The 12653-nt window shown below is 36.7% G+C and overlaps 1 pseudogene; it reads left to right on the forward strand.

Annotated features, from left to right (window-relative positions):
• The first annotated feature begins 3585 nt into the window (after window positions 1-3585).
• Window positions 3586-11901, forward strand: LOC121321644 (annotated as a pseudogene).
• Window positions 11902-12653: the final 752 nt, after the last annotated feature.

The raw sequence follows: 12653 nt of genomic DNA on the forward strand, positions 1-12653 counted from the left end.
GTATAATCACTAGGCAGTATTGAAATCCCCTAAAACCCAACGGAAAAGCCAATCAACTGAGTCAGAGTTGGCGCAGAATGCATTACAAGCGACCTCAAGCTGAGAGGAGAAAGCAGTGCCCACTGGTAAAGAAAAGTTTCTACATGTTTTTATTTTCTTTTGATTGTGAACTTTTCAATGTCTATGGTCTCAGTACTCTAAAAAATATTTTCGATTTGAATATTGGAATCTTATTGTGGTAGAAAGGCTGTCAAATACCCCCTCCTGGAGTTCACGACTGCAAAAATGCCAATCTGAATAAAATGAATGTTTATTTTTTATGTTGTTAGTATATGCCCCAGCTACAGAAACTGTCACCTTCACTTTTGAAACCAAAGTTCTGCCACTGAATGTAAATTCTTAAAGAAAATTGGTATGTCGGTTTTATATTTTATTTACACTGGTACAACATGTATGTTGGCTAATCTAGATGTCTGTAAAGACTATGTATGGTATCCGTGTAATAAAGTATTGTAGATTACCTGCAAGCCTCTTGTATGATCCCTTGGTTCTACATTCAAGATACCAGGCCTAGCCTCAAGCAAGTCTTTGACATCTTGAGCTACAGATACAGACATCTAATGAATGGCAGAATGGCATCTTTTCAAATGCTATCCCTCACAGGCTGTGCACACCCCTCCCTCCCTAGCATCTGCAGCGATGTGTGAGTAGCAATGGGTCAGGGTCTGCCATTCAACAGTGAAATCTCATTTCAGCAGCAGGTTCCTCTCTCCTCAGGGAATCCTCCTTCTCTCTTCTCTCCTCCACCACGGATCTGCTCTCTCTGTCATTGTCGTGATGAAGGGCTGCCATCCCCTGCGATGCCTGGCTACACTGCAAGAGCAGCATGCTGCCAGGATTCATTCTGAGCATGTGCAGATCACCACCATTCCACGTCCACAAGTCATTCTTGGAGCATCTGTTGCCACATCTTCTATGGCTAAGATCTCATAAACCATTCATTTGGCACCTTTTCTGTGTTATGGCAACTGAAGGGCTATATTGGACTATATTTAAGCTTGGAATAGAATAAAACTGGTCCTTTTATGAATATTACCCTACCCCAATCCCAGATGTTTTTGTTTGTTTAGATAACTCTACCAAAATACTGTCAACACCCCTGACCTCCACAACAGGAAAAATCTGTACTCAGAGATATTAAAGTGTTGTAGCGACGCCCTCACTCCCCATCAGACAAAGTCGAATAGCCGAATAACCAGTATTGCTGCTACTAACTTTTTTTATTTTATGTTCGTCTACCAAAATCTGAGTTTCAAAATGCGGACTGTTAATCTAAACACAAACTCGCAAATCAGAGCTTAACAGATTGTCTATCTGTAGGCGGGACACAGAGCGAGAGCCCTGACAATAGGTTGTGTGAAGTGCTTTCTCTGCTGGCGGATGTGATACTAACCAACAGATGGTAAAAATTCAGTATTTTAAAATGACATGCTTTTGGGATATTAATTTGTTAAGTGTGTTCATAGAATGTTGCTATTGCTTATTAGTTGTATTGAATGCATTTGTGCTTTGGGATAAGTTTTGAGATGCAGACATATGCTTTTTTATATATAGAAATATTTCATACTAACTTCTGTACTTGATACCATTAATTTAAAAATCCAATTGAAGCTCATGATAACAAAGTTTTTGTGACGAATTTGAAGCTATTAATATGTTTCAATAACAACTAAATCGAGTTATTAATCAAATTGATTCATCTTGTTACTTAACTGATGTTTTCAAATGTTTGGATATATTGATATTTGATTGATTACTGTCTTGTTCAGTTATCTTAAAATAACATTAGAATAGGATTTGTTGGGAAATAATAAAAATAAAACACACAAAATATAGTTATTGTCAAAACTGCTTCAACATAAAAACATTTTAAGATTGAAATAACTTGTGTATGAAATAATTAATTGACATTATTATTTGCAAACAGTTTTTCAACATTTATTAATTTCAAAATGTGTTTTGCATTGAGGCTTTCTTCCCTGTATCCTTACAGTTTAACTGGCTTTAGTTTAAAACAAGTTATAACAACCTGTCATCAATTAATAGAGTTTATTTTAGTATTTCTAAACATAACAACATGTTATATACAAGATTCCTCCAGCTGTGCCATCCATCCACAACATTCCTCCAGCTGTGCCACCCTTCCACAACATTCCCATCACAGAATAAAAGCATTCATATATATATATATATACACCCCCCATGTCCTTCTCTCTCACTTCCTCTCTACTTCGCTATATACCCTCTCCCTCTTATCTACAGTTCTCCACAATGCAACATCTGGACTCTTGACAGGTACAAATCACCACCTGTCAACCTCAGGATGGAGACTGACATCTGCTAAACTGATGTATTGACCGGAGAGAGAAGTAGGTTGGGGGGGGGTGGTGAAGGAGGTAGATAGAGAAAGGAACAAGGGGGGGTGGGAATGAGATAAGAAAGAGATAGGGACAGAGAGGATGAAGAGAGATTAAAAGAAATGGATAAGCAGGGGAGGGGAAGTGATGGAAGATAGAGAGGAAGGATGTAGAGGGGGAGACGACACTGTTGTGTGTAACTGTTAATATTTGATTGCCATATAGTTTAACCAATCACTGGTCTTCAGGCCACAAAATCCTGTTACTTTTAAGAGTACAGTATAGTGAGCTGCAACAACAGTGTGCAATCATCTATGGCAAGCCAAATGATCATTTAGAGATATCTGTAAATCATTTTAAGATATTTCGAAATAACTTCCTGGTCATTTAAAGACAACTTTAAATGATGTTAAGCTTTCTCAGAATGACTTCCTGTGTTCACTGTGTTATGCTCAAGCTGCTTTTAAAGAGAGGGGAGCAGGAAGAAGGGGAAAAGCCTATAGGGGTATATATCAGGATATTAAGTGGGGGTTCCCTTCAATCTTCATCTTCAAAGCCAGGTACAGCCTTCCCATGGCACATTCCTACCAAGGATCACTGACGGAGATCAACAGGTGTTTTTCTCTATTGAGACACAGATAATGAGGTGTCCCTCTTAGCTAGTCATAAACACACCTTGTCTGCACCTGTCTTCAGCACCTGTCTTACAGTACTGCATTGCCACCTAATGGAAATCTCAATCACTCAAAGGCTCCTCACAGTAATCTGTGCAACGTGCCAATTATGCAAGATAAATGTAGTGTTCATATCATGCTGAAACTCTGCTGGTCAAACCAAATAAGGAGAAAATGGCAGTTCAGTGATTGTCAGTCATTGGAGCAGATATTTTATAGATTAATAAATAATCTAATGATTATTTATTTTATTTTTTTAAACAGGCAGTTTCTAAATAACCAAAGAAAACGACAAATTAAACCAGAACCTGTCTCAAAAAAGGGCTTTAGAGTTTGTTGTACTGCAGTTCTCTACCAATGCTGCCACCCCGTGGTGATTAAGCGCCATAGACTGAGTTGAGATGTAGTATTTATTTTTGTTTTCAAACTAACCAATCAGAGTCGGAGGGTGGAACGTATTTCCCTCCCCACCCACTTCTCGGCACTGGCCAATCATGAGCACCGAAGTCAGCGCGAGGCGGGGATTGGCGGAGGATTCAAACAGAAAATGGCAGCTGGGAAGGAAGCAGTGAGAAACAAACAATATTGCAGGTAAAAACAACCATCAGACTAGTTTGGAAATGAAAAATAACCGAGCTGCATAGCTGTACAATAATATATATTGACTTGAAGACTTTAATGGGCAAATGTCTAGTTAGAAATAATACAGTGAATCTATTTAAATCAACTTGGCTTTGTCACTGTGTCGATTAGTGTCATAGACTGTACTCGTACGATACATACCTTGATCACCTGGAACTGTAATAATGTGTGTGTGTGTGTGTGTGTGTCAGGCGATGACGCCAGCAGGAAAAATCAGCTGTCAGTAGTGTACTAAAGCAGTAGTAACCGATGCCTAATAACGAGTGCGATTTACAGTACACATAGCACTGGGTATTGCTTGTATTCCTTTAAAATACACGTTTATTTGAGCTGATGCCGAAAGTTGTGAAACATTTGGTTAACTGTCCATTTAGTTTAGTACTCAAAATATATATATACTTGAGGGTCTCTACCAGGTAATAAGATAAGAGGTTGTGTGGTCCAGCGTTTAAAGAAACGGGGTTGTAAGTTGGAGGTCTCTGGTTCAAATCCCCACTCGGCCACTGCTTCATTGTGTGAATAAGTCAAGTTTAAGCTAATTGTAAAAAAAAAAAAAAAAAAATATTTTATTTAAAGCTTCACTTTTTGAAGTGTATACGAAGGTTATCCAGATATAAAAAACTGGCTAAGTATTTTATTCTATCACAAAATTAAAGGAATCGCAGGAAGAAGCTCAGGATTCACTTAAGAATGTTGTATGGGCAGTAGAAACGCAATGTGGTAGTTTTTTTCTTGCTGTCTGTAAATATTTTACCAGTTTTAGCTGAGAGAAGGCTGTGTACCCTCTTCTATTTGAAACTGGCTAGGTGGAAAAAACATGCCTCAGAGGGAGAAAATAAATAAACACAACAAGACTTGAAGCAGAGCAAAAAGCAATTTTACAGTATTTGGGATGTTATTCAGCAGGATACTCTTTGTAATGAGTACATAAACTAAACTATAAGCACTGAATTGTTTTCAATTTTTTTATAGGGATACATTTTGTAATGTCATCAGCCATGAGACCTGTCCATGGAGCCAGCCCATCATCTTCAATCCTGATTTCTTTGTGGAGAAGCTGCGGCACGAGAAACCTGATGCTTTCATGGAATTGGTTCTCAGTAACATCACACGGCTGATTGACCTTCCAGGGACTGAATTTGCTCAGCTCCTGGGAGAGGTGGATCCCAAACTGCACAGTGGGGCTGGGGTGGCAGCAGGGTTTCTTCGCTCTTTAAACTTTCTCAAACGCAAAGGTCAGTGCAGATAAGAGTCAATTACAATCAGTATACCTCAGATGATGAAGTGACTGCATTTACAGAGCTGTCATTATTTAGAAATCTGAAAACAGCAAAATCACTGTTTAAGCTTTGGACTTAAATCTGAATATGTGTGTGGTGACAGACTGTGACACTGCTTCACCCATGTTCCAGGGATGAAAATGAGACACCTATTGCAAAGCAGTTTCACACATTCCAGGTTTTAATAGAAGTCTGATAAGCCACAGTGTATAGATAACAAGGTTGTGTAAACTCAGTAAAACCAGGAATGGATCAAACTGCTATGGTGCTCCACCAGTACTATAAGTTGCACATGGCACTTGTATATTTTTATTTTATTTATTAATACTGTACTAATATCTGATAAAAGTAATTTGTAGCACCATAATATTTTGACAATTTATGCAAGTTTATAAATAAATAAATAATTGTGATGCAGTGGTTGACTGTAATGTTTCTGTGGGCTTGCCTGCAGCAGTGTCTGTCTTTGGAAGAAGCTTAAACAGTAAGTATGTTTCTTCTTCTAGATAAAGATGTTGTATTTGGAGCCCCTCTGACTGAGGAAGGAATTGCACAAATTTACCAGCTAACTGAGTATTTGCACAAAAGTGAGTTTTTGTTTCTTTGTACATACAAACTTTCAGATCTGTGCCCTACTGTCGATAGAATGCATATTGTCTCGATATCACATCGGTTCTCTTCAGGAGTTTTAGGCTGTTTTTTTTTCTTCAGTCTTACAAAATACTGTGTTAAATCACTCACCTTTTACAGTAATGTGTTTATGTTTGAGCCGAATTCAAATTCTTTATTGAAACATAATGAAGCTTTTTAATTGTGTAACAGATTGCAGGGCATAATGCAATAATTTTCAATTTGTCCTGAGAAGGAAATTTCTATCAAATGGTTTATATTTATGGATTAAATGTTTCAGACTTACAAGTGGAAGGGCTTTTCCGAGTCCCTGGGAACAGCATCAGGCAGCAAGCTCTGAAGGAGTGTCTGAACAGAGGCATTGATATAGACCTGGATTCTGTGGAATATCATCCAAATGACGTGGCTCCACGCTCAAAACGTTTCTCGGGGAACTGCCTGAAACACTGCTGACTCAAAAGCATTACCATGCTCACCTTAAAATAGCAGGTACAGTAAGAATCCAAAAAGGACATTACACCGTGCGTTCCTTCATTGTCCTACATCTCTTCACCGGTGTTGCACTGCAGAATGAGAAACAATTGTTGATTATCAAGTGTGGTGTATATATTTTGAAAACCATCATCAGAAAAAGTAGGGAGGATTATCTGGATACACTTTGGCATTCTTAAGACAAATTCTGTTTTTGACATTGAAAGTTGAAACATGTTTTCAGCTTATTCCCCAGGATTTGACAAAACAAGCAGAATAATATAAAAAAGCATTGCAATACATACAACATTGTCTACTGGAAGAGTAATGTGTTTCAAATAAATGCTACAGGGTTTTCTGTAAGTTGCTACACTGTTAGATACAATTATAATTTGTTTTTAGACTTGACCCTGTTTGATGAGAAGGGGAATAAGACCACAATTCCAGACAAAGTGTGTCAGACTGAGGCTTTGCAGCTGCTGTTCATGCTTCTCCCACCTGCCAATCGCAGCCTCCTGAAGCTCCTGTTGGATCTCCTTTACCAGACTGCCAGGCAGCAGGAGAAAAACAAGATGTCTGCCTCTAATCTGGCCCTCATGTTCACCCCTCAGATCATGTGGCCAAAAAATGTAGGTTGTATTTAAAAAGTCTTAAGTTAGGTTTGTCTTTAGTATAAGCAATAATGGCTTATGTCAATTTTTTTATATAAAGTAATAAAAAATATATATTTCAAATGAAAAAGAAAATAACCACAAGAAAAAATTTATTTTTCTGATTGTATTTCTTAATTTGAGCCACTTGCCAGTACAGGCTCTTGTGGTGCAACATGATGCTTTAAATATAGTACATATATATAGTATATATAGCACATTTGGTTCTAAAACGTGGACACTGGATGCTTGTTTTATACAAGCAAGTGAACATTTACAGGCTTAAATCATTTTTTTAAAATTGTTTCCCCATGTTGATCTTGCCAGAAGGCACTTTTATGGCATGAAATATATGTGTAGAACAAACCACGAAACAAAATGATGATTAGTGTACAGGAGCAATGGGGAATACTATTCTCCCCTTTAGTACACTGTCATAGCTGGCTGTGTCCGTTTTTTGTGTCTATCTGGTGCAGGGCATTGAGTAATATAGAATGAAAGCACAGTATGAATGACATCTGAAACCTAATCTCTGATGACATAACTGAGTTGTTTCTTTGTGTTGAACTAGCTGACGGCATACGACCTCCAAGAGAACACGATGAAACTGAACTATGGCATGGCATTCATGATCAAGCACTCTCAGAAAATATTCCGGGTTAGAACATCATTTTTCTTCTTGTCTTATTATTTTTGTCTTATTATCCATATCAAATAGAAGCATACACACTGTTCTAAGAATAAATTGTAAATAAGTCAAACCTACTCTTTCAACTTAAGGATTGCATATACATTTTTCAGGTGTTACTGAAAGGTAATGTCTTGAACCTCAGATCTTGATTTATAAAATAAATTAGTAATATCAAAAATTGTTCCCTTTTTTAGGCACCCATTTACATTCGAGAGCGTGCCAGTATAGAATTTTCAGGATCCAAAATTGTTCAGTCCAAGGTAAGGGTATCTGCCTTGATTCCAAGTTTCTCACAGCCTCAATTTGTGTTACTATAACTACCATATTACAGTTTCATTTTTTTCAAGATACACTGTCTTGTGCATTCTTCTCATCTAGGAGGATGAAAATAAAAACAGAACAAAAACAAGAAAAGCATACAGAATTGTGGCAATGTGCCCCGCCCCTGTGTGTATTTGTGTGTTATATGTTGCATGCGGTGTGTTAATATTAGTGTATAGATATTGGTGCATGGGATATAAATGGGTCTGTGTAGCACGAGTGATTTAAAATATATAGCTGTATTTAGGCACGGGGATTGCACTTCACATGTATTTAAAGTATTTAATAATATGTGAGCATGGGGTTGCTGGGATTCAAGTGAATAATTAATTAGTGATTGAATCCCGGCACAACAGTATATATAGATGCACTTTTCACTCACTCTGGGTTGTGTGTTTGGTGAGTGGAGAACGGGTGTGGAGAGGAGGTAAAAACTATTTAAAAGAAACAAAGTAAATAGCAATTGCTGCTACATGCTGGAGAACCAGCACAAGCCAGCTTGTTACGAGAATGTATCACTGTTTGGTAATTTGTACCTGGTGTTGTTTTTTTGTCTATTTTAATAATGCGTTTTATTTATTTGTACCTTTCTAGGATGACTTGGATGACTCCAAGGGCCTGCTCCCCTCTAAGCGGAACTGCATCGATCCACCCTGCTCCCAACCAGACAACAGTCGCTATCACACAGAAGAGGCGCTGAAGGAGCTCTTCCGCCATGTCCACAATATGCCAGAATCCGCTAAGAAGAAAAAAATAGTTAGACAGGTACAAATACAGGTGATGGGAAGGTCTTTTCATTGTTCACCCTTTTAGACAAAGCCCATTACAAACAAAGATGCATTGCCATACCAATATACGCCCCCATCCTGTCTAATACTATACTCTAAATACTACATGTGTATTAACGTTTAGCATTTGGAACATTGGTATTTAACAGATTGGTACACTTTAAGCTACAGACATATTTCTTAAATGGTTGTCTGTCAAATTACAGAAACAATTAGAGAACAGCTTTGCACATGCTGCTATGGGCTGCAATATACAGGGTGATTAGAAAGTAAGTTTACCACATCAACTCACCATATCATTGGTGTGGTAAGCTCACATTCTAATCACACTGTACTCTACATGGCAGCATCTGGGGCATCTGTTTTATGATCTCGAGCTGTTTTTAATAAGTAAATACAGACATTCTCTCTTGACTTAACTTCTCACAGTTTAGTAAGCAGGCCACCCTCAGTACTCCAGTGTTTGACATGCAGACACCTCCCAGGAAGAAGCACGCCAGATCTCACTCAGTTGGAGGACTAATAAAGGTGGTGTGTTTTGTTGCTTTGTTATGCACAGATTTTAAATTTTTTTTTATTTATATGTAACAGTATTTTACAGGAAGTAGTTTTTTTAAACAATACTTAAAGTATTGTAAGTACTTTTTTTTTTTTTATCTATAGCGATATCTATCTAATTTATATATTTATTTAAACAGCGTAAAGTATTGGGGAACCCATTTGTAATGGAAAAGAAAAACAAAACTGTGACCCCAGAAGCGACTGCTTGTAGCTCAGGACAGATAGACAAAGCATGTAAAGAAAACATCAATCTCAACGTGGTAAGTGCTAATGGATACATCAGGTGTGACTCTTATGTATTGAAACTTTATAGAAGGGTATGTGAGCTGGTACAAATGGAATTTAGTGTCCATAACCAGATGCATAATTACATGTTCATAATGAGTTATTGTGCAAATAAAATAAAACAGATGTTGAAAAAATGCCATCTAACATTATACAATGTGTATTGTTTAACACATTGGTGGGCTTATATTATGTAATGTATGTACAATTTTGACACAAGCACCATTCCTTTCCCATGTTAGTATCTTATAGCAGAATTGCTTAGATAATAGAATTATGAAGACAACAGTGCCATCTAGCTGTTGGAACATTTGTTTTTGAAAGTGCAAAAGTGTGTTTGACTGTTGAAAATGATGCACATTTAAGAAATTCCATATTAATAAAGAGCAAGCACATACATACAATAGTCATTCTAATTATACTCGGACTTGAAGATGTTTTTATTTATTTATTTTTGCTTGACAATTGTCGGACTGTCCACAGCTTGCCACCTTAATTCCATCCTAAGCCTCTGTTTTCAATTTCAGTTACAAAGGCCCCAGGACTCTCCAGCCTTGCTTAATAGACAACTGCGACCACAATCTTCTAATGATTACCTCGGCAGAGAAAAGGTAATTTTAGTTAATATATTAAAACGTTTATGGAAATGGAACATGCAACACTGTATTTCAGAGAGAAGTTCTAAAACAAACTAACAGGTGAGTCGATGTGCATCAATAATAAAATTGTTTGGACTCGTGTTTGTCTTCCGAAACAAAAGGCAAGTGCCTGCTGTATGTTTTGTGACAACAGAAGCAAGTAGGACAACTGAACATGAACATACTTGTCACGATTTCCATAAAATGAGTGTTACTTGGTTGATTTCACTTATCTTCTTAATCCTCTGAGACGCAGCCTTATGAAATGTATGATCATTCATGTTTTGCATACCTAAATCACATGGTTGAACTTGTTTTTCTTCTTCTTTTAGGAATCATGCAGTGTTACAAATGTCTGCTTTTCCCCATCACACGAGTCTTCTGTTTAGAGATGGAGTTCAGTAAAATTGATCTTTAGTTCAGCCTCGACTGTGAGATATCCTTTACACATTACCTCTATGAACTTACCTTTTTTTGCATGGACTACATTATTGAGCCATATAGACATTTCATTGTACTGTATATATGTAAATGTATTTAACTTTGTAATGCCATATTGCACACAGCAAGAGGGTGGAACATGAACTTTTAATTTGTATTTGTAAATACATATGTTTATATTCTCGTGTCTGTGAGGTAACCTTACTAGCTTTACAGACTACGACACTATCAAAGCCACTGCTTTTGTAATTTGGCCCATAAAATTTCATATTAGTTCCTTCTGTACCAGTACTTCAACAGTTAAGCTAATATGGATCTATTTACCAACACCTTATTGCAGAATTCATGTTTTTGCCAAAATATTATAATCCTGCCTGGCTAACTTGATTATAGAGGCCCACCTAACTCTGGAAGTGCTTAGAGAACAATATGACTGCTTCATCTCAAGAGGTGGGTTTGTAAGGCATGTACTGAAGTAATGGCTCGCTGTGAAGGATGTAGTTTCGGCAGTAGTAGAATACATTTGGCGCCACTTGAAAATTCTACCTGGCTCTGGGGGTTTGCCCAGAATAAATTGAAAAAGATGAAACTTGAATATAAATCTTAAAATGCACCCAATATCTACACAACCCTTAACAAAACAAAACATTAAAAGAATAATTCAAAACTGTGTTGGAGTGCTCTATAACAAGCTGTGGATATTTAAGGGAACTGAAGCAAGCATTTTGTGCAGTAGTAAACTAAGATATAGAACGATTCAGTTCTGTTGCTCATCCAGTAGTTACTCTACTGTGTAATATAGTCTTAAAAAGCCTGTGGTTTTAGCACATATTACTGCTTTGTTCTAGAGCAGGTAGACTTTTAAAAAACATGCATTTCTTTATTTAATTCTGACTATTTTTATGTTGGTTTTGGAAAGTGATAAAATGAAGGGGATTGGGGTACTGAATACTGTTATACTGAGAACATGCTCTTGTTATTTTTAAGACAGACATGTCACATCTGCTCTCTAGAAATTGACATGTTAAGTTAATCAGGATAATTTTATTTTTGCTCTAATTTGGACACCAGAAGTCAGTTTTTGTTATCCCTTTACTGTGAAATGACCCCGATGTAATGTTATGTGTAGCCTGGATAATATCCCTGGGGTAAGACACCAGGTGGTATAGTAGGATGTCTTTTTTTAGAGATGTAATTTCATTGGTCCCTGGGATATTCTTTACATGTTCTTTAGTGGTGGGACCTATAATGCTGTCTGTCACTACTTAAGTGATTCTAAGCTCCAGAACCAACAAATGTACTGCCTATTTACTCAGTATAAAAAAAAACAGCGTCCAATGAAAAGATCGAGACAGAGGAGGTAATATATGTTATTTTTTTAAAATGTATGAGAGGTTAAGAGCTGTGGTACGGAAAACAAGAAGGGATTGGAGTAATTCTAGTGAATTGTGAAAACAATTTAAAATAATCTGCATTGCTTTTAAATGTGTTTTCTTAATTCATTTTAACTTTTTTTTTAATATTGTATTTTAACTTTTTTTTTTTTTAAAGTGCCTTTGTTAATTGTTAGTACTTTAACTTCCATTTAGACTGTATCAGATGTATATTTTGTTGCTCAGACCTCAAGTTAAAAAAATAAATAAAAATTCTGATTAATTTCCACAGTTATCGTTTTTACAGAATAAATCTATTACAGTTATGGTGACCCTCAACTGTTTAATACATTAAGAAGCAACAGAATCTTTAACATGGCTTTAAATCTTTAACATGGCTCTATTGAAGACTTGGTTACCCTTACTCTGTCTGGTAAATCATCCATCTTGTGTCCAGGACAAAAGAAACTACCCGAGCAACAATTTGATTAAATATGGTCTTGTTCTGTGGCCTACCATTTTTTATTTTTTTTAAACTGGTGTGGGTACTGCTTTTCTTTTCCAATTTTACCCTACTTAGACAGTGACTTGCTAAGAATATTGGTATCCCTGAATAAATAATGATCTGATTCTTCAAATATATGCATTATTTTAAATGTCTTTTTTGAGCAAGAAAATGTAGGGCACATTTTAGTGCAGAACTGCACATGTGAGATGGGTTGTTAATATATAACTAATTTGAAGAGCAGACCTTATTGCCATGGATACCTGGTTATTTAATAAGGAACTAA

This window comes from Polyodon spathula, chromosome 10 (genome assembly GCF_017654505.1).
Source record: "Polyodon spathula isolate WHYD16114869_AA chromosome 10, ASM1765450v1, whole genome shotgun sequence".
In the NCBI taxonomy this organism is placed as follows: domain Eukaryota; kingdom Metazoa; phylum Chordata; class Actinopteri; order Acipenseriformes; family Polyodontidae; genus Polyodon; species Polyodon spathula.